Genomic DNA, 19,522 nt, shown 5'->3' on the forward strand with positions numbered 1-19,522 from the left:
AAGATACCCAGGAGAGGAAACCAACCAACTAAGAAAATTAGGCCAAGTTTTGGGGGGGGTTGGTTTTTTTTTTGTTTTGTTTTTTTTTAAAAAAGCTGAAGTATTTTTGCAGGTTTATATCTGCGTGGTTGTGATTATGTAGTATATTTGGTAGTTTTACATCACCAAGATTACCACTAATTTCAAGATTTTGTGCATATCTATGTTTTGCTAAAAACAAAAAAGACCCAAAACAAAACATTACATTATATATTAAAAAAATATATACAGAGGCCTTATTGACTGCTTGGCATTTCATATCCTGACCCATCACGCCAGGCAGACACTTGGACATGCTTTTAACAGGGCCTGCATGCAGATGTTGATCGGGTATGTTGTTAACCAGAAGCGATACAGTTATTTGGGATTAAAACAGTATCTGGTACAGAGAATCATTTGGTGGTTGGATGTCCCGATCTGGTAAATAAGAGGCAGATTTCACACACATGTGTGTCCCACATTTTTCTCTGCTTGTTCTGGTCCGTCATCACTTCCCATCTGACAGATGAGCGTGTTAACAGTGACTACATGTCCTGAATAGGGCTTCTATTTTTATTTTGGCCCCATGGAGGTACCAATAAACAACCCCAACCCACCCAAAAAAGTTTGGATGCTGTGTAACATGTTATAAAAACAGAATGCAGTGAATGGAAAGTGGAGCATATCAAATGTTTTAAACTAGGACATTTTACTACGTCATGAAACATATTAGTTATGGCAGAAGCACACCTTTAAAAAACTGTGACAGCTGCAACAGAAGGCTGGAAAAGTGGTACTAAAAATAATAAATAAATAAAATAATTTTGCAGTTAATTAGGTTAACTGGCTACAAGTCAATAACATGATTAAGCATAAAAAGAGCATCTTATTTTACCAGAGTTTCTCAGAAGTGAAGATGCAGAAGTTAACCAATCTGCAAAAAAATAAAATGCTTTTTCAAAATGCAGGACAATTTCAGAATAACGTTTCTCAGCACAGAATTGAAAAGATGTTCAGTATCTTATCATCTACAGATTCTAATATCATCAAAAGTTTCTAAGAATCTGGAGAAATTTCTGTGCGCAAAGACCAAGGCCGGAAAACAGTACAGTACTAGATGCCTGTGACCTTCTGACCCTCGGGAAGCAGTGCATTAAAACGAGGCATGATTCTGTCATGTAAGTAACTGCGTGCGATCAGGAACATTTCGAGAAATCTCCAAAAATCATTGTATGTGATTTCACTGTGCCATCTACAAATACAGGTTAAAGCTCTATCAGGGGAAAAATCATCCAGAGCATGGTGCTGCCGTTTTTTCTTTGTGAAAAAGAAGATTGTTCTGTAATTTGGAAAATAAAAATTTAAAATTATTTTTGGAAAATCCACTTGACAGCAAAGGTGAGGGAACATCCAGGTTGTTATCAGTACTAAGATCAAAAGCCTGCATGTCTGACAGTACAGAGGTGTTTTGGTGCCTATGGTATTTGCAGCATGCAGATCTGGAAAGGCACCATTGTCGCTGAATAAGATGCAGGTTCTGGAGCAACATCTGTTCCCATCCTGTCCTTTTTAAAGATGGCCTCGCATAGTTCAGAAAGAGAATGCTAAACCACCTACTGCAGCTAATACAACAGCCTTGGTTCATGGAAGAGTCCAAGAACTGACCGTCCACCAACTGAAAACATGGTGCAAACATAGAGCATCGTGGAAAAAAAATACAACAAAAAAACTGGTAGTTTATCCGACTGATAAATTCATGAGTCAACCTTGATTAAAAGGAGCTTCTCAGCAAAATCATCTTTACATGTTTTTCCTCTGCCCTTTATTACTCTTCAATAGTTTGTTCTGGCATGATTTGCCAGTTCTGAAGATTCCCATTGCAGACATGTGTGCTTTGATTTTGAATGTAATTCTGTTCCTGAAATCCCAAACAAACACATTTGAAAAAGCTCAGCTTCGAAGCCTCTTTCCAGAAATCATGACCCACTTACTCAAAAAATGCACAAACCTCGCTGTGAGCACCTTTATGTAGGAAGTATTTCCCCCAGTGTTGGGACTAATGCGTTATTAAGTAACGCGTTACAGTAACTACGTTATTAGATAGGGTCGTTACTCGTTACTTCGTGTGGTGGCTATCGCAGAGCTTCCACAGATTCAGTAACATTAGCAAGTGGTGGAGGCCAGCAGGTGGATGAGGGAGAGGGGAGGCAGGAGGAGAGACCCGAGGCGGCCGCCGGTCTGAGTGTGAACTGAACTTCAGGTAAGAAGTTATGACCTGCAGTCTATCTGGGTCAGATATGAACCAAGTTTAGGTGCAGTTTATTTTCGTTACTGCGTACTAGCTAGCATGACAGAGTTTCTATACAGCTGGGTGGGTGCTATGATGATGTTGAACTTTATTTTGTTCACAAGGTTAATTATTAGAGTTGCCAACAGTCCCGTAAAAAACAGAATCGTCTCGTATTTAGAGAAAATATTACGTTTCTTATTGAGGTGAAAAGGAACAGTTTGTCCCGGATTTCAGCTACAATGAAAAAGACACAAAGCTGGATTTATTCTGTGTTTACGCTGCACAGCTGCCTCTTCTTCTCTCATTCTCTGCCCCTCCCTCTCCTGTTTCTACTTCAATCATGAAACTGATCAATGATCAGCTGATCGGCTTTTCTCTCTCGTTTGTTTATCGCCCACTTTGTGCCAGAAAGAGGAAACCGCCGGATGTCGCGCTAAACAACAGCAGCACGTTTAAGCTTGATCAGCTATTGTTAGAATTTATTTAATATTACTTTCTAGTATCAGCTGATGTTGGCTGGAGCCACAGCTGTAAACCTGCTGGTCATGATATGGTTTGTATATCTGGTGAGAGGGAAACATGAAGATGAAACCAGGAGATGTCCTTACTGAATCATCAGAGCTGAACAGGTGATGGAGAAACAGGTTTACCTTTTAGGTGACATGAATGAGTTGAAGGGAAGTTATGAACTGTTTCTGAGAGACAAATAACACCAGGACCCTTTTTTTACTTAGCTGACAGCTGGTAACTGTGCAGGGGCGGGTCTAGCAAAGTTTTGCCAGGGGGGCAGGTAGGGCACTAACAGGGAGAGGGGGGCACAAGGAAATACTTTTCTTTCTTATTCTCATTTAAAATGTCTAGCTTTTAAAAAATAATTATCTGAATCTTACAACAAACGATTGATAGATTGATACATATATACCATCAAAACAGTGAACATCACTGTCACAACAGTGTTTATTTTCATTCAAAGGCTTTATGATTTTTGCTACAATGGTGGGCCGGTCTCTAGTCACAATGCCCGGGCCGATTTTCTGTCCCAGTCCAGTCCTGTATGCAACTCATCTGCAGTCTGGTGTTACCTACATCTTCCTATTCAGAAGGCAGAATTTCAGAGTTCTGAGTACAATCGAAAGCACCACGACTGCAGTTTTTGTGTTGGATGTAAAAAGCAGGCTAGGATAGAATCAGGCGTGGGATTTCTCTCGTGGAAATGTGCACATTATTTTTTCCTTTCTATTGGTAGGTGGCACAGTGCACTTGTGGCAAGTAAGCAAGCTAGAAGACTGGCAATCTTGCTGGGTATCCAGTTACAGAAGCAACACATTAACAAGAGAATTCTGAGTAAAACCAAAGTTACTTTCCCTAGTAACTAGTTACTTTGAAAGTAACGAGTAACTTGAAGTAACTGAGTTACTTTTGATAGAAGTAACCAGTAATGTAACTAAGTTACTAATTTAAAGTAACTTACCCAACACTGATTTTCCCTCTACTGAACTACACCCACCAATGTATCACTGCACTGCAGAAGAAACTGCAGAAAAATGTAAGAAGAGGCTCGTACTACTGACATTGGGACAGTTTCTAGGACCAGGAGGAAAATAGATATATTTGACTACATTTGAGTGGCATCTATGAACCCCACAGACTTTATGTCTCTAGGCAGCTCGCCATGTCTACTCTTTGAGCCCTTATAACATTGAAAGCACATAACCTACTCCTTAAATAAAATTTTTATATATTTAGTTGGTGATTAGGTTGCCATTTTAAATCTGCACCTTAGTGCGTTATTACATGTTTGAGGAGGGCAGGTGGCCACCAAGCTTTACAATGCTTCCCTGACGTAGCCCATGATAGTCTTCTTCACTGTCCACACTCTGTTTATATATTTGATTAGGTCTGTTTCTGTGTGCTGACTGAGCGGGAAAAACCTTGTCATTTTTTACTCAAGCGAATCCACCCACATGCTGCTTTTTGAGATGCTTTATTTCGGGTTTTCCTCAATTCACAGATCTGCTGCAGCGATTCCTAGCTTTGGCAAAGCTGTGAGAGCCTGTGCATTGCCAATAAGCTGCTACACCAGTGTAGCCTCCTACTCAGAATGCCACCAGAAATCATTTAATAAATGAAAGTCACAGCAACAAGAGACATTTTATTGTCAGATTTACAATTTTTTTATAGCAACCGATTTAAAAAATAAATAAATAAATTTTTAAAAAGCACACACGGTAACCGACGCTTGTGATGGACCCTCAGTTTTGTGGCACCCTGAATTTCATCCCTGTTATTTAAGTATCCCCTTGTCTTTAGTGCGTCCTCATGTTATTCGTGTCCCGTACATAAATGACATCAAGCACTCGTCTCTCAAAAAAAGCAGAGAGGCTTTCTGTTGCTTCAGCGTCACCTGGATTTCGTGCTTTAGCAAGACACATTTCTGTGTTGGTGCAAGGCTGGATCCCACCTGTCTGAGACATCAAACCATAGCAGAATAAAAAGGCAGAAGCTTTGCTGGAAGCTGGAGTTGCCTTAAAAAGATGTGCTTTGGCAGGTGTAACAAACAGATCTAAAGCAGAGCATTGTAGATGGACACCACTCATTATTTGCTTTAATGATATTCAGTGCCAAATAATTTCTCTAAGCACAAGCTAAATCCTCTGAAGAAGCTTTCAGCAGGTTTCCAAGTAAAAGCAGACAGTGTTTAGACTACACACGCTCACACAGACAGACTATAATACACTTTCTCTAAACATACACCAAACATGACCAAACTCTTTCTCACTGCACCTTAAGTAAAATTCTAGGAAACACAGGTACGACTCTGCGTGGCTAAACATTGTGCGAAACCGCTGTCTGACCGAAGCTTTGGAGCTCTGTGACTCTGGTGAGATGGAGCTGAAAGTGATTAATGTTCTGTTCGACTCCACTTCCTGCTGTGATAGGGATAGTGTTGCCAGGCAACTGCCGGCGGCCTTTCGTTGACTGTTTTGGCTCTGTGTTAAATCTGAGGTGGCCTTGCCTTCTCTTGTTCTTGCACGTACCTGCTCAGATGGGATTTCTCGTACAGATCGATGTTTTGATAAATGCAAAAAAAAAGAACGAAAAAAGAGCTCCAGGTAAATCAGTGTTCCTCCACGAGCTCAGAGACTGTTCGACAAACGAAGGTACAAAGTGTTCTCTCCTTTATAATAATTCATCAGCATGTATTAAAATATTTAAGGGATGAAAGTGTGGCGGAGCATCTGTCTTTCTCTGCAGGGCAGTCAAAGCAAGCAGAAAGCTCTTAACTCCTTTAATCATTAAGTAGTGGCATAACTATTAAGTGACTCTTGCGGCAGCCAGTAAGTCATTTTTTCCATCTCAGACGCTGAAATGAAGTCACTAGAACAGAAACAACTAGAACCTGTTTCTGCACCTGATAGCGTGTGGGGGGGATCTTCTTTTTTTTTTAGATTGCACCAATGCAAACGTGTAAATGTTTACATAAAGCTGTGTCTCTATGTGCTCCACCTGGCTCCTCTGCTGACATGGTAAACACATGCTCTTGTCACCAAGCTGTCTGGTTTACACAACAGAGAACTACATGTCACCCGCAGTCATCACAGCTACCTCTACACAATGGCACAGAATATGACTTATTATTATTTTTCCCCGTACTTGTGGTTGTCCTCATTAACGCTTTGCATTTGTTAAGAAAGTCTGAATTTGCAGCAACAGATGTTTTCTAGGAAACAAGTGAACCGTAGAGCTAAAAATAGCAGATTTATTCTACAAACATGGCACACCATGGTTTATTTACACATCCAGTATAATTATAGATCAAGCTGATCATTCAATTGGAGTTATTTTTGTGTTCATATAGGTTTAATTCAGTGGTTATTTTTGGTGTCTGTCAGCTCCTTTTAGCTGCTAAATGGCCCGGTATTTTTACTAACCAATCACTAACTATCGCTTTTTTGTTGAAAAAAGCAGCCTGCTATAGGCTGAGTAAACCTAGATACTAGTAGATTCAGCTAGATGATGTTTGATCTGTTCCAATGGATGACTTTGCAAAGCGTAAATATGACAGAAAAGGAGGGCAATACTTTTGGACTTTTAGCCATATTTTGCAATAAGATGTGTTGCATTGTACGCCACTAGGAGCCTTGAGAGTGACTGCGTAAACCCCTGCTTTCATCCAAGGAAGAATTCACAATCGTTGTGGGTTTAACAGCCTTCTGACTGACAGCAGCATTGCCTATGGCCTGTTGTAAGATAATGAAACCCAGGGGCCAAGCTAACGTGGTTTTTTTTATATAGGACAGAAACATTTCTGTGTAATAACAGCAGACTGACCAAAGACATTTCTTTCCATCTTAGGAAAAAAAGCCTGTCAACAGATATTAAAAAAAATTAACACATATTGTCGCACTCAAGATGTCCCAGGCTCAGGTTTATGAAGTGTAAACATTTTCAGAGCTCTTGAAATCAAATTGTGGTCCATGAAGTCAAATGAGTTTGACACACCTGAACTAAACACACTATAAATGCCAATAAAACTGGCATTTCACCACGTCAAATTGATTTTACATCACCATTTAATATCATCTCATGATAAGTAATAGTGGATTTTAAATACACGTTTGCTTCACATTGCAAAGATGCTTCCCAGTGAACTAATGGTTCATTAATTTCTCACTTCAAGGGCTAAAGTGTCATTTTTTAAACATCTGGTCTAGCTTCTGGAGGTAAACCTCAGGGCAGCTTGCACCACAGACATCAACTGGTCATTATCAGTGTTTTTGATACAGGTAAATGGATGTAAGTGAGGTGTTAAGCTGTTCTCGCTTCCAGTTGTCCTTGCAGTAACACTTCCATCGAGACAAGCAGATGTAGAAAAGGTCTCGTGAGGGAGGAAGAGAAATAAAATGTAGCACTGATCTTTGTTTAGCCCGAGTCTGGCCTGCTCTCGGTTTCCATAGCAACACTTTCAGTTTTGTGTTTGAGTAGACGGGTAGGGATGAGACGAGGTCACTCGACAATCACGTCTTAGAGAAAAAGCCCACATGGACGGCACATGCTTCAGTAAAAGCCAAGCTGTTTGTAATACTGGCACATCTTATTTTCCCATCGCTTAGCAACAGGCCGTCCTTTAGCCATGTGCAGATGGATAGCAGAAAGCAGTTACTCTAAATCACGGAGAAAGGGCTTCAGGTGTCAGCCTACATGAGGCACTGTGAGCACTAACGATGGATACAATCGGGAGGCATTGTTTTCACTAACCAGTTAATGTCGTCGCAACTGCAGTTACATGCTTTGTTATTAGAACTGTGCATAATAACATCTGTCAGGCACAACTGACGTGACTGATGGCAGATCTATTCAGTGCAAAAGGCAACCTCTGGGGCTAAAAAACCAAGCAGTACAACGTAAGCGCCAAAACCTGCAGTTCCTCATATAGCCACTTGAGGCTGGCTCCAAAAGTGAGTCAATTCCCATAGATTCCCATGTTAAAATGACCAACTTTACAGCAGTAAATTTTCAGATAACACAACCATTTAAACTCTTTAAATGTTTAAAGTTGTCATTATTAGGGATTCGTTGACAGGTGGATGCTGTCACAGGCTGCTGTAGCCTTGACCTATTCACTGGACTTAACCTTAGCGAATTTGACTCACTGAAGTTGACTGAAAAGCCCTCGACTATGTTTATGGTGTAGCGCCTTTTGGAGCATTTTCGCTGAAATTATATAACAAACAATATCACCTGCACTCACTTCAAGGAGCCTGTGCTCCAGTTTTGCCATTTGAAATTCTAGTACTTTATTTGTATGTTACTTAGTTCCAGCGTGTCTGTATAATGCACCTATGAAGTGTATGGATGTACCATGCTAACCAAGATTGCTAGCTTTATAATGGGTGATGTGACAGTGGTGTAGTCCATCTTTTATATACAGTCAGTTAGAGAAGTGACAAATAATTTTTGTGTGAATCTGAAACAAGCTCTTTCATCTCCTATCACTTTAATCCTGCTTTCTTTCTTTGCACCATATGATCTTTTACATACAGATTATGATTTAAAGTTGCATCAGTAAAACAAAGGATATAATTATTTGTCGATACTGATATATTCTGAATAAAGAGAGCATGAGTAAGAGACAGCGCATTTCCCAGGTTGTATCTTTAATACCCGTTAATCCACTCCTCAGGGCAAAAGCAAGGAGGTGATGCATGTCAGCTGTTCCCAAATGAGTCGCATGATTCTCAGTTAATTAACTATGTGGGAAAACAATGATAATCCTCTGTCTTTGTAATAAGTGCTGTTCCCCTGCACTCAGTCAAAATTATGTCGTCCCCTGAAGATGCCAAGAAAGACCAATGGCCCGTTCAAAAAAAACAACAACCCCAAATTCAAATAAAACCTTTGATTTTTAGAAATCACAGTAGAAGTTTCAGATTATCTGCATGTCTCGTTCATTATATTCATTACATTCATTATGACTGAGCATCTCTTGTGACTCCCTGCTCTGGTGCCATTATTGGTGTAAGAGAGAATCAGCATGTGAAGCAGCAGCAGCAAAGAGAGTCATTACTCGGCTAAGAAAATATCTGGCCCTGCACAAGACTAGAACTGAGTAAAACCCAGAGTTCTGCATGTTATCTGCGCTAAGAGCCCATTATACCAGGGTGGACAGGTTAAAACACTGACCCGGAGGGTTTGTTTTATGAACACTTTGCTTATTTCTGTCACTTTTCAATTCTCAGTGTCTGTGTCTGTGGCCACTAGTGGCAAACCAGCTCTCAAGTCAAACTGCAATGACTGTGCCGCAGGGGAGACAGAAAACCTCGTCTGCGTTATGGAGTGCAGTGCTGTAATAAGGGCGAGAGTAATGTATGCAGACCCGAATGACTCTTTATCCTTGGAAATGATGGCTTCAAGTTAACATTCACACTTTTCTCTAATTCAAATGGAGAAGCACTTAACACAGCCATGCACTTCCAATGCAATAGAATAGAAAAATGGATGCTTCTTTTCGAAATCAGAGCTTTTCACAGGAAATGAAAATGACTTAAATCTTTTTTTTTTCTTCCCCTAAAAGCGTCAGAAGACTAAATATGGAAACATTCCACTGTATTAGGCTCATTGCTATATGATACAGGAAGGGAGTGTAACTGAGAAGTTGAGTGGATATACCTCCGGAGTCATAACAAAGGGAAGATTAAGTATCATAAATAAATCTGCTGCACCTTCACTCAAAATGAAAAGTCCACCAAACCATAAATCAAATGTGTGGCTCACAAGTAAGATGCAGAGAGACACAAAGCTGAAAGAGCAGCTCCTTGATGGGAGGAGAAGGAAGAGAGAGAGAGAGAGCAAGAAATAGTTGCACTGAATGTCCCTTGGCCTTGAAGACAAGTGTCCCATTGCATCGTCAGATCAGGGTGTTTATGTGTGCCTTTACTTATTCATCACTAGGCTGTGAATAATGGAAGACACACGAGGAGGATCCTTGTCAGCAGGCTTGAACGCGCACAGAGCTAAGAAAAAGCAGCTCTCTATTTTTACTGGCAATTTCAACAAGTCACTTGTATGTCTGTAACTTACTGTACATCTATTCAATTAATGATCATGTCAGATGGTCTCAGATGGTGCTAAAATTGGCCATCATGCACAAAGCACCCTTCTCAGATCGCATCATTAGCTGTTTATTATTATCAGGCCCTGGAACGAGGGCTCCCCTGAGCATTGCTTCTTCTCATTTCCCGTGAACTCTGGCCTTCACAGTGCCAGCCTAAACAAAACTCGACTGCCCTGATTGCATAAACTGATTCATGCATGACTGCACTGCAGTGACTCCAGCATGAGTAAGAGGATTTCATAAACAGGTTTTAGACTCCCCCCCAATGTCTAATCAATCCTCTGTCTTTGCTTTGTCCCGCCAGCATGTGGTTTGCTCCATCCCACAATGCACTAGTGGCAGCAGTCGGCACAAAATGCCAATACAGCTGCAGCTCAGGCAAACAGGCCCAGCCCCATGTTAAGCTGCGACTGTCCATTGCAGTCATTATATAATGCTGCTGATGCCCATGGCAGAGCATGATTAGGGAGCGAATGACTCAGTTACTTTGGTGCTGCAGGATGTATCTATTATTCAGATGTGAGTTCGTCCTCAGTTGCTCTCCCTTGAGCCCGTCTTCCAGCCACGGCTGGACAGTCGCTCAGGAGTTACTGTGAAGAAGCAGCAGAGGTGAAGAGCTCACTGCAGCACGCCTCCAGCAGTGAGCAGTTCAGTTTCAAGAAACCCGGATTATTTCTGCAAACAGGAAAATTCACAGTTTAATTCTGCCAAATTTACTGGGAAAGCCATGGACGTGTGACAGTGGAGCTACAGGAAAGCGATATGTCAGAATGTTTTCTGTATTAGTTGCTTCTCGATTTAGAAAGTCTCAGGATGTCGCAGAGTCATGTTTCTGCCCACCTGACTAATGTACGCCCACTATTTACTCTCCATTAAGCTCTCTCTCATTAAGTGTCCACTATTTCACTCTGCCTGTGTGCCATTTGCAAGTAGCACACAGTGCACACTTGAACCTTCTGCTGCGACGGAAAAACACTGAAGGCTGCAGTGAGAGTTAACCAAAGCAGCCTTTAGACTTTTGTCCCATTTATATTATCAGTAAGTGCATTTTTTAAATTTAAATTCTTAATGTAGGATCTTTAATTGCAGTTTTAGTCTGTGGCGTTCTTTGGGTCATTTAAATACACTATTTCTTTAATGAATTTCCTTTTTCCGTTCTTCAGCTGTTAAATCTGCTTGATGCTTTATTTACAAAGCTACTGCAGCACTGGTACCATCACACCAGTTGGCTAATATCAGTTATCGATGGCTTAGTCGTATCAAAGCACAATCCAGAATCGAAGTAAAAAGCCTGGTGCTACAGAAAACGTGAGAGGGACGGCGTTACAGTAAATTAGATTTTTTTTTGCCACTCTGTAATGATCTGTAATGATCTCTTTCTTCGGGAACAGCCTTGTGTTGAGCTTCAAGGGATTTAAAAGGCTCTACTTTGCTCCGTGTTGCCCATTAATCACAGGCCTCGGCTTTCCCTAATGTGTGGACTTTTTCTGGGAACTGGGCTTTAATGCTTGGTCACTATTACAGTTGCAGTGTCTGCTGTCATGATCAGAGAGCTGTGTTTGAAAACAGGAAATAAAATTTTATATTTAAAGGTATAGTTCACTTGAATACATAACTTCTCACTGCTAATGGATTTTTACTTGCACTGAGTTTATTTTTACATCTGATTCAACACTAATGACAGAAACAGAGACTTTTATACTGTATTATTGTGTTATTATTTTGTAATCTGTATCCAGACTGGAAGCTTATTTGAAAAGCTTTGAGTTAATCTCCTTATTTTTTATTATCTAAAAAAGGAAAAAGGATATACCCCACATGTTTACAGCAATCATAAAGACAATTTGTCTTTTCAAAAAGAAAAGTTTGAGAAACTTAATAGTATATAATGTCACTGATCATGTGTAAAAACAAGCTGGAAGGATGTGGATGTATTTACACAAGTCTTAGCTTATCTCTTGTTCCTTGTTGGCCTTTATAAAGTCGGAGAAACTGCAGTCACGACTGATATGGAAGATTACAGCCAAAAATCAAACTTATCTGTAAATGGAAACATAAAGGTTAGAAAAATGTTCTAATACATAAATAGATTTACACTAATAGAGATACACTTGGTTTTTTTCTGTAACAGAAAGATGGATGAGAAAATAAATACTACTGGGTCTTTAAAATGACAGATTAAAGCCAGCAGGCAGTTAGCTTAGCTCAGCACAAAGACTGCAAAGAGAAGGAAATCCTAACCGGTCTTGTTCCTTATTTCCCGCAGAACTGTAGAAAGTGTAAAAACAACTGCTTCTGTTTTCGTCTTAGTGCTGTTTGGGAGCTTTTCTTGCAGTCATCGAAGTGTGTCTGAGTGAACGAGTAGCTTGAAGGCTTCTTGGCTGATTTTCAGATTATCACCCTTCTGAAAGCTGACAGCTGGCTTGCATTATTAACCATCCAGCATCTGTCTGGATTTCACAACATCATCCCTCACCTCCCCTCCTCCAAATCCTGCCTACAGGACTCAGCTCTCGGTGGTTCTAATGAGGAGAGAAGACGTGCAAGATTGCAGTGAAGAGAAGCCTGAAATGAGGCCTGATGACAAAAAGCTAGTCTATTCACTGTGCTCTCTCTGACTACACTCGGCCCTGCTGGTTTTATTTTTTTACTTATCAATTAGGATGTGGTTTAGATACGTCAGACCACCAGCACCACGCTGGGTCCCAACCCACAAATGTTTTTATTAAAATATAACCTCAGTGACAAATTATTCTAAAATTTGGCAGGTTGTCGTGTCAAAGTTTCGCTTGTGCAGACCTTGACATTTGTAATCTTCTCATAAATATGTATGCCATGACTATTTCTGTCACCTAGTGTTCAGTTAAAGTGAGTAATACCCTTTCATCGGCTGTCAAACAAGACAGAGAGATATTCACACATGAAAACTTTCCTTTTAACAATCATTTCCCGTCCTGTTAGTAATTTTAAAACGGACCCCAATTAACAGTGTTGCACGAAAAAGAGGGAGCGTTTCAAATTAATATTTAACATGTCATTAGCCTCATTAGTTAAAGTGGTTTATTTTATTTAAAACGAGGAAAGAGTGCCTCACTGAGAGGTGCACGCAACCAAAGGTAGATGAGATTATTTATCAGTAATGTTGTTAACAAATTACTTAGCTAAAATAATGGAGAAGAGCAGTGAAACCTTGAGCTTTCATGGGCAAAAGGGGAAATATTTCATTTTGTGGCCTCATTTATATTTTGATATTTAAGTCAAGCTACACTTGAGGGATGGCTCAAGCAACACGATGACTTTGGTGGCATGGGGTGCAGTAATAAAGTCTGGTGCAGACATTTATGTCTCCCTGAGGCTTAAAGTGAGTTCTGTAAAGCTGCACATTAAGGGAGGGAAAGAACTTGAAAAATAGGATAGGCAATGCATCAATAGGTTTGTAGACTTGATCATGCTGGAAAGGATGAGCAGCAGGTTAGGGTAGTTAAGAATAAGATGGAAATTTGCTAACAAGTGAGTGTGAGAAAATCAAAGGATTACTTCGAGGATCTGACTCATGCAGAAAATGAGAGAAAGGAGGACAGATGGAGGAAAGTTAATGAATCAGGAAGTGCACAGGATAAGCAAGAAGGACGTTAGGGCAGCGATCAAAAGGATTAAGAATGCAAAAGTGGTTGGTCTCGATGGCATACCTGTGGAGGTAAGACAGAGGAGTAGTCTTGGTAATCAGATTGTTTAGCACAATCTTGGAGAGTGAGAGAATGTCTGAGGAACAGAGAAGAAGTGTACTGGTACCAATTTTCAAAAACAAGGGTCACATGCAGAGCTGTAGTAACTACAGAGGGATAAAGCTGTTGAAGAGCCGTTGAAGCTAGAGAGGTGGGAGAGATGGGAGCAGCAAGACGCAGCATGGCTTCATGCTATGATTTATGGTTTGGAGACAGTGGCACTGACAGAAAGACAGGAGGTCGAGCTGGAGCTGGCAGAGTTGAAGATGTCAAGTTTTTCCGCTGGGAGTGACAGGAATGGACAAGATTATAAATTAGTACATCAGAGGCACAGCTCAGGTTGAGCAGTTTGGAGACAAAGTTAGTGAGGCAAGGTTGAGATGGTTTGGACATGTGCAGAAGAGGGATAGTGGGATAGTCGCTGCCAGGCAAAGGAAAAAGCGGAAGACCTCAGAGGAGGTTCATGGATGTATGGATGATAGGGATAGAAGGAAGGAAGGGGAAAGATGATATGCTGTGGCAACCCTTGAAGTCGGCACCTAAAAGAAGAAGATGATTCAGGTTTCCATATATCCTTATCATCCTTTCATTTTTGTTGTTTTTTTTTAGCACTAATTACCAAATGTAACCAAGTAAACAGCATATCTTACCCAGTCACATCCTTAACATTTAGCTTGAAACACCACTGTGACTCATAAGTACTCACTTCACGACTGCATTCATATTTCTTAGAAAACATCTTTGTTATTTTATTTTAACAGCAACTTTTTATGCTCATTTTCAGACTCATATTTTTATGCTTTGTCTCTATAGTAGGTTTTCTTTCCCCCCCATAGTTCAGAATAATTCTTATGTATCTTGTACAGGGCATTGATGATTATGGGTCTGTGTGCCTCCCCCTCTCTTTGACATCTTACAGATCCAAAACAGAAAAAAAACTACAGAAAACAGAACTATATTTTTCAAACTTTGGAAAAGATTAATAAGATCACTCACCATTGTAACAGTAGATACAGTGGCTTGCAAAAGTATTCGGCCCAGCTTGAACTTTTCCACATTTTGTCACATTACAGCCACAAACATGAATCAATTTTATTGGAATTCCACGTGAAAGACCAACACAAAGTGGTGCACACATGTGAGAAGTGGAACGAAAATCATACATGATTCCAAACATTTTTTACAAATAACTGCAAAGTGGGGTGTGCGTAATTATTCAGCCCCCTGAGTCAATACTTTGTAGAACCACCTTTTGCTGCAATTCCAGCTGCCAGACTTTTAGGGTGTGTCTCTACCAGCTTTGCACATCTACAGACTGAAATCTTTGCCCATTCTTCTTTGCAAAACAGCTCCAGCTCAGATTAGATGGGCAGCGTTTGTGAACAGCAGTTTTCAGATCTTGCCACAGATTCTCGATTGGATTTAGATCATGTTTGTGGCTGTAATGTGACAAAATGTGGAAAAGGTCAAGGGGGCCGAATACTTTTGTAAGCCACTGTATGACAGGGAATAAGGAACAGCAGAATAGGCACTCTGGTAACATTTTTCAAAGACATCAAATGCATATAGTGAGATGCTACACCACACTGACTGCATTATTTATGTACTGCACTCTTTGCAATAAAGTGTTTTTGTAAGCAGTGATTTATCTTGATTCTTTGCTCAGCAGTGATGCTGCAGAAAGGCTCATTTGTAAACACTGCAGCAACACAAGCCTACAAGCCTCCTTATGCATCACTCCCCAGTCGCTCTAAGTTGACCTTTGATGGTTAATAAAGGTTTGAATTCATACAAATCGGCTGACTACATAATAACTCACACTGGAAAAGCTGAATGAAAAGATTTTATTTCTTCTCCATAAAGTTTCATTTGACTATTATGAGCATGCAGACATGACAAAAGAATTTTCCAAAAAAGGAGGGTTTAGATTTTTTTTTAATGATTGAGCTCAGTTGTTATGTAATGTATTTTGTCTGAAGAGGAAGAGAGAATAATCCTCTTTATGAATAATGAAAAATTTACAGATTACATCCTCTCCCATTTTATGAAAAAACAAAAAAACTGAGAGGTGGGCTAAGTGATGACATCCTGGGGTCAACTGTGCCATCATTTATGGCAGATGCTCGCTCAGAGGAAATGCATTTGAGTGCTCGTGTTTGTGTAGGCTAGTGATGTTACGACTAAAACTCCTGAGGTCCTGGTGTTAGCAAGCGAGGGGAACGGGGTTTATAGTATATTGAAATTTTGTTCGTAACAGCTGTGATGGAACTTTTCCACAGAGGGGATGTGTTGGATTCAACCACGCATGATAATATAGGCATTAATCAACTCACTGACTGCACTGATTGCACTGCAGCTGTGGGAGTTTTGAATTATAGTTGAGTATATAAGTGCTGTCCTCTCACAGTAGAAGGATAGAAATATACACAACTTTTATTACAGTACAAAGAAGGATTTTAATTTTGTGTCAGGACCCGGCCTCAGAATGACTGAGAGAAGAAAGTGATGCACCAGCTTTTGGCCTGAAAGGGTCAGTTATATACTTATTTTACACTTATCTTAGTTATAGTCTTTTCCTCATTTCTTTCTATTTTGCTAGAACAATGGGATGTGCAAATAAACATAGAAACATAAAAAAAAAAAACTAAATTAAATATCTGAATTTATCCTTCAACACAGCCTGAACTATCTTAGGCAACTTTAAGTAGTCTTCAGAAATAGTTCTCCAGGCTTCTTGAAGGACATTCAAAGTTATTCTTTGTGCGTTCGGTACCTTTACACGATCCAAGTGACTAACTGCTTGATAAAATCCACAACACTACAAACCATGACAGAGCCTCCAGCATATTTTAGTGTTGTTTAGTAATGTTTTAGCATGATTCAGCGAACAGTTGATGGATCAACTGAAGGACCAAATGCTTCTCTGACGTCTTTGCTGTTTTTTCTCCCTTTTCTTAAGGATACTGTTCATCTCTCTTATAACCTATTTTAAAAATCTGTCTCTTTTGAAGAAAAATACACAGAAATGAGGGTACTTCAAGACTTTTGCACAATACTGTGTATTTGTGTTGTTTTAGTTAGATTAGCCTGGCTTAGCACAAAACCACAGACACATGTTCATGTGACCAATGGAAGGTCCAAAACTAAATAAATAAGGAAATAAAAATTGTAGAATTTCAGCTCTCAGATGCTAGTTTGACAAAAACAAACGAAAAAAATCAAAAATAATAAAGGAAGAACTGGAGTTACATTGTACCTCTGTGTGTGTGTCCTCTGAAGAGATGAAGGGTTTTCTTATCACACTAAAAAAGCAGCTAAGCTCCTGTAGGCTATTTGTGACTCATTCAAAGCCTTTTTTTCCTCAGTCAGATGCCACATAATCAGCTGATTGCCCTATTCATGGACACCGTCACCTCCAGTAAGCCACAGTCCAAAAATCTTTCTAGAGACGGGAAGCAAAGGCAGGGAAAAGTGTACTTTGGAGCTGATGTCAGTATTTCATGTAAACTTGTAAGTAATTTACTGAAAAGATGCATTTTTTAAACCGTAAATGAGCAAATGAGTCATTGAAATGACATCACATTTCTCACAGTCAGTAAGAGAATGAAAAACAATAACTTGTATGGGAGTCATGATGTTCTCACAACAATAAGTGTGACAAGAAAAGGAGGCACTGAGCATCTGGTAGCTCGAAGCCGTGTGTTGCTTTGTTCTAGTGAGTAAATCTAAAAATTAACATAACTACACATCTAAACATACTCTATATAGAGAAAAATACAATATGGGGTAAAAAAAAAACAACAGCAGTAGAAACTGAAAGTACCGAATCAGCAGTAAGTAACTGGGACTCAAATGCCTGAAAGTGACCATATTATGCCTACTTTTTTATTTTTATTACTTGGCTCCTCTTTCAGTTTCGGTGTTATTATACATCCCCAGGCAGACAGCAGCCTGGGACATCGGGACTCATCAGTGACTCAGAGTGTGCAGGATATCAGTGCCAACCTGGAGCCACCAGAGAGTGCTAATTGTGTCTGTTTGGACTCCAATGCATGACTCTGGGAAATGAAACAGCACAAACCAGTTCCTGTCACTGATTAGTATATTCTTTGGCTGCCTACACGGGACTGGTTGGTATTTCTGATCTTAAGTTTGCTCAGCAGTGAAAAAAAGTAGATTTGACTACTTTATCCCAAACAACATACAGAAATGTGAAATATTTGCGGTGATAATTAGAGTAAAATGTATTTTGGGGGTATTTATTGTGTCTAATGGTGGTGTATGCTCAGTGCTGCAGAATGAATGTTTAAGAACAGATGGGATAAGGTGTAGTAGACTATAATCTACATGCTCTAATAACTTAGTTAGTAGAGCATGTAGATCCACATGGTGTCGGCAGAATTACATAAACTGTGAGAGCCTAACAGCCTAAATAAACCATTTTGGGTCACTCTTCTGGCCTCCACACTTATTTGTTGATTATAATCGAGTGCACTAAAACGATGTTCTGTGTGTGCTCTGAGGGTTTATTCAGCTCAGATAAGCATGTGTAGCCTTACTCATCTGGCGCATCAGGTTAACGTGACCTTCAAGGTGGTTATCTGGGGTTTTGTAGCAGGATAAAACTTGAGTAAACCTGATTTAACTTTGGTCGGATAATGTTTCTTACATTTAATACAATCTAAGTGGACACTTTGTTAGGTACACCTTGTTTCTGCCACACTGGCCCAGTGAGCTGCGTAAATTTTTGTGGTACAGTGAACTGACTGTAATGTTCAAAAACCCAGTTTGAGATGATTTAGGTTTGTGACGCGATGCTCTTTGTGGCTGGAAGCCACCATCAGAAGACGGGTCATAAAGAGATGGGCATGGTCAGCAACCATACTCAGGTAAAGTGTGGCATTTAAATGATACTCAGCTGGTAATAAGGAGCAAAAAGCATGTCAAGAAAATATCTCCCACACCATCACACCACCAGCAGCCTGAACTGTTGATACAAGGCAGGCTGGATCCACACTTTAATGCTGTTTATGTCAAAATTATGAACCCACAATCTGAATGTTACAGCAGAAATCAAGCTTCATGACACCAGGCAATGTTTGTCCTTCTAATTTAGGCAAGTGCATACAAATTGTAGCCTCAGCTTACCTGTTTTTAGTTCTTCTGCTGCTGTATCCCATCTCTCTCAGAGTTTGGCATTTTGTGCATCCAGAGATGATCTTCTGCACACCTTGATTGTAATGAGTGGTGATCTGAATCACTGTTACTTTCCTATCAGCAATATACAGTGTGGTCATTCGTCTCTGATCACATTAGGGCTGATGTGCAGGAAAAGAACAATATTTTCAGCCCTTGCAATAACTTGTTAAATGTGAGAGCTCCCCCTATTGATGAAATCCAAGATTACAATAAAAGAAAAAACCACAGATCAGCAGCTGTAATTGAGTAAAAACCAGCCTATCTGCGTACAGGAAAAAAGCAGTCTGAGAATAATCACCGGACACAACATGCTTGCACATCATGTCGAACACTACTCCACGCGGTGCAGCATGCAGGAAGCATCAGCGTGTGAATGTTTGTGCCCTGAGGTTGATGCAGGGTGGAGAGGCTAAAGCAAAGTTGCCATGGAAACTATTGTATTTCCCTCCAGTGCCATTGGTACGGCTGACATGAGCATGTATCTGCTATTTCCATCATTATTCAACACCTCAGCGCAGTCACAGGACACACACACACACACACACACAGGGGAGCTGAGGAGCAGCGTATTAACAAACACAAAGGTTCTTCTATGTTCGACTCTTAAAAATATCACATTAGTATTGCTATCATCACATCTTGGGCTATTATACATGAAACTCTCAGGGCATTGTT

This window comes from Simochromis diagramma, unplaced genomic scaffold (genome assembly GCF_900408965.1).
Source record: "Simochromis diagramma unplaced genomic scaffold, fSimDia1.1 OVJJ01000387.1, whole genome shotgun sequence".
NCBI lineage: Eukaryota > Metazoa > Chordata > Actinopteri > Cichliformes > Cichlidae > Simochromis > Simochromis diagramma.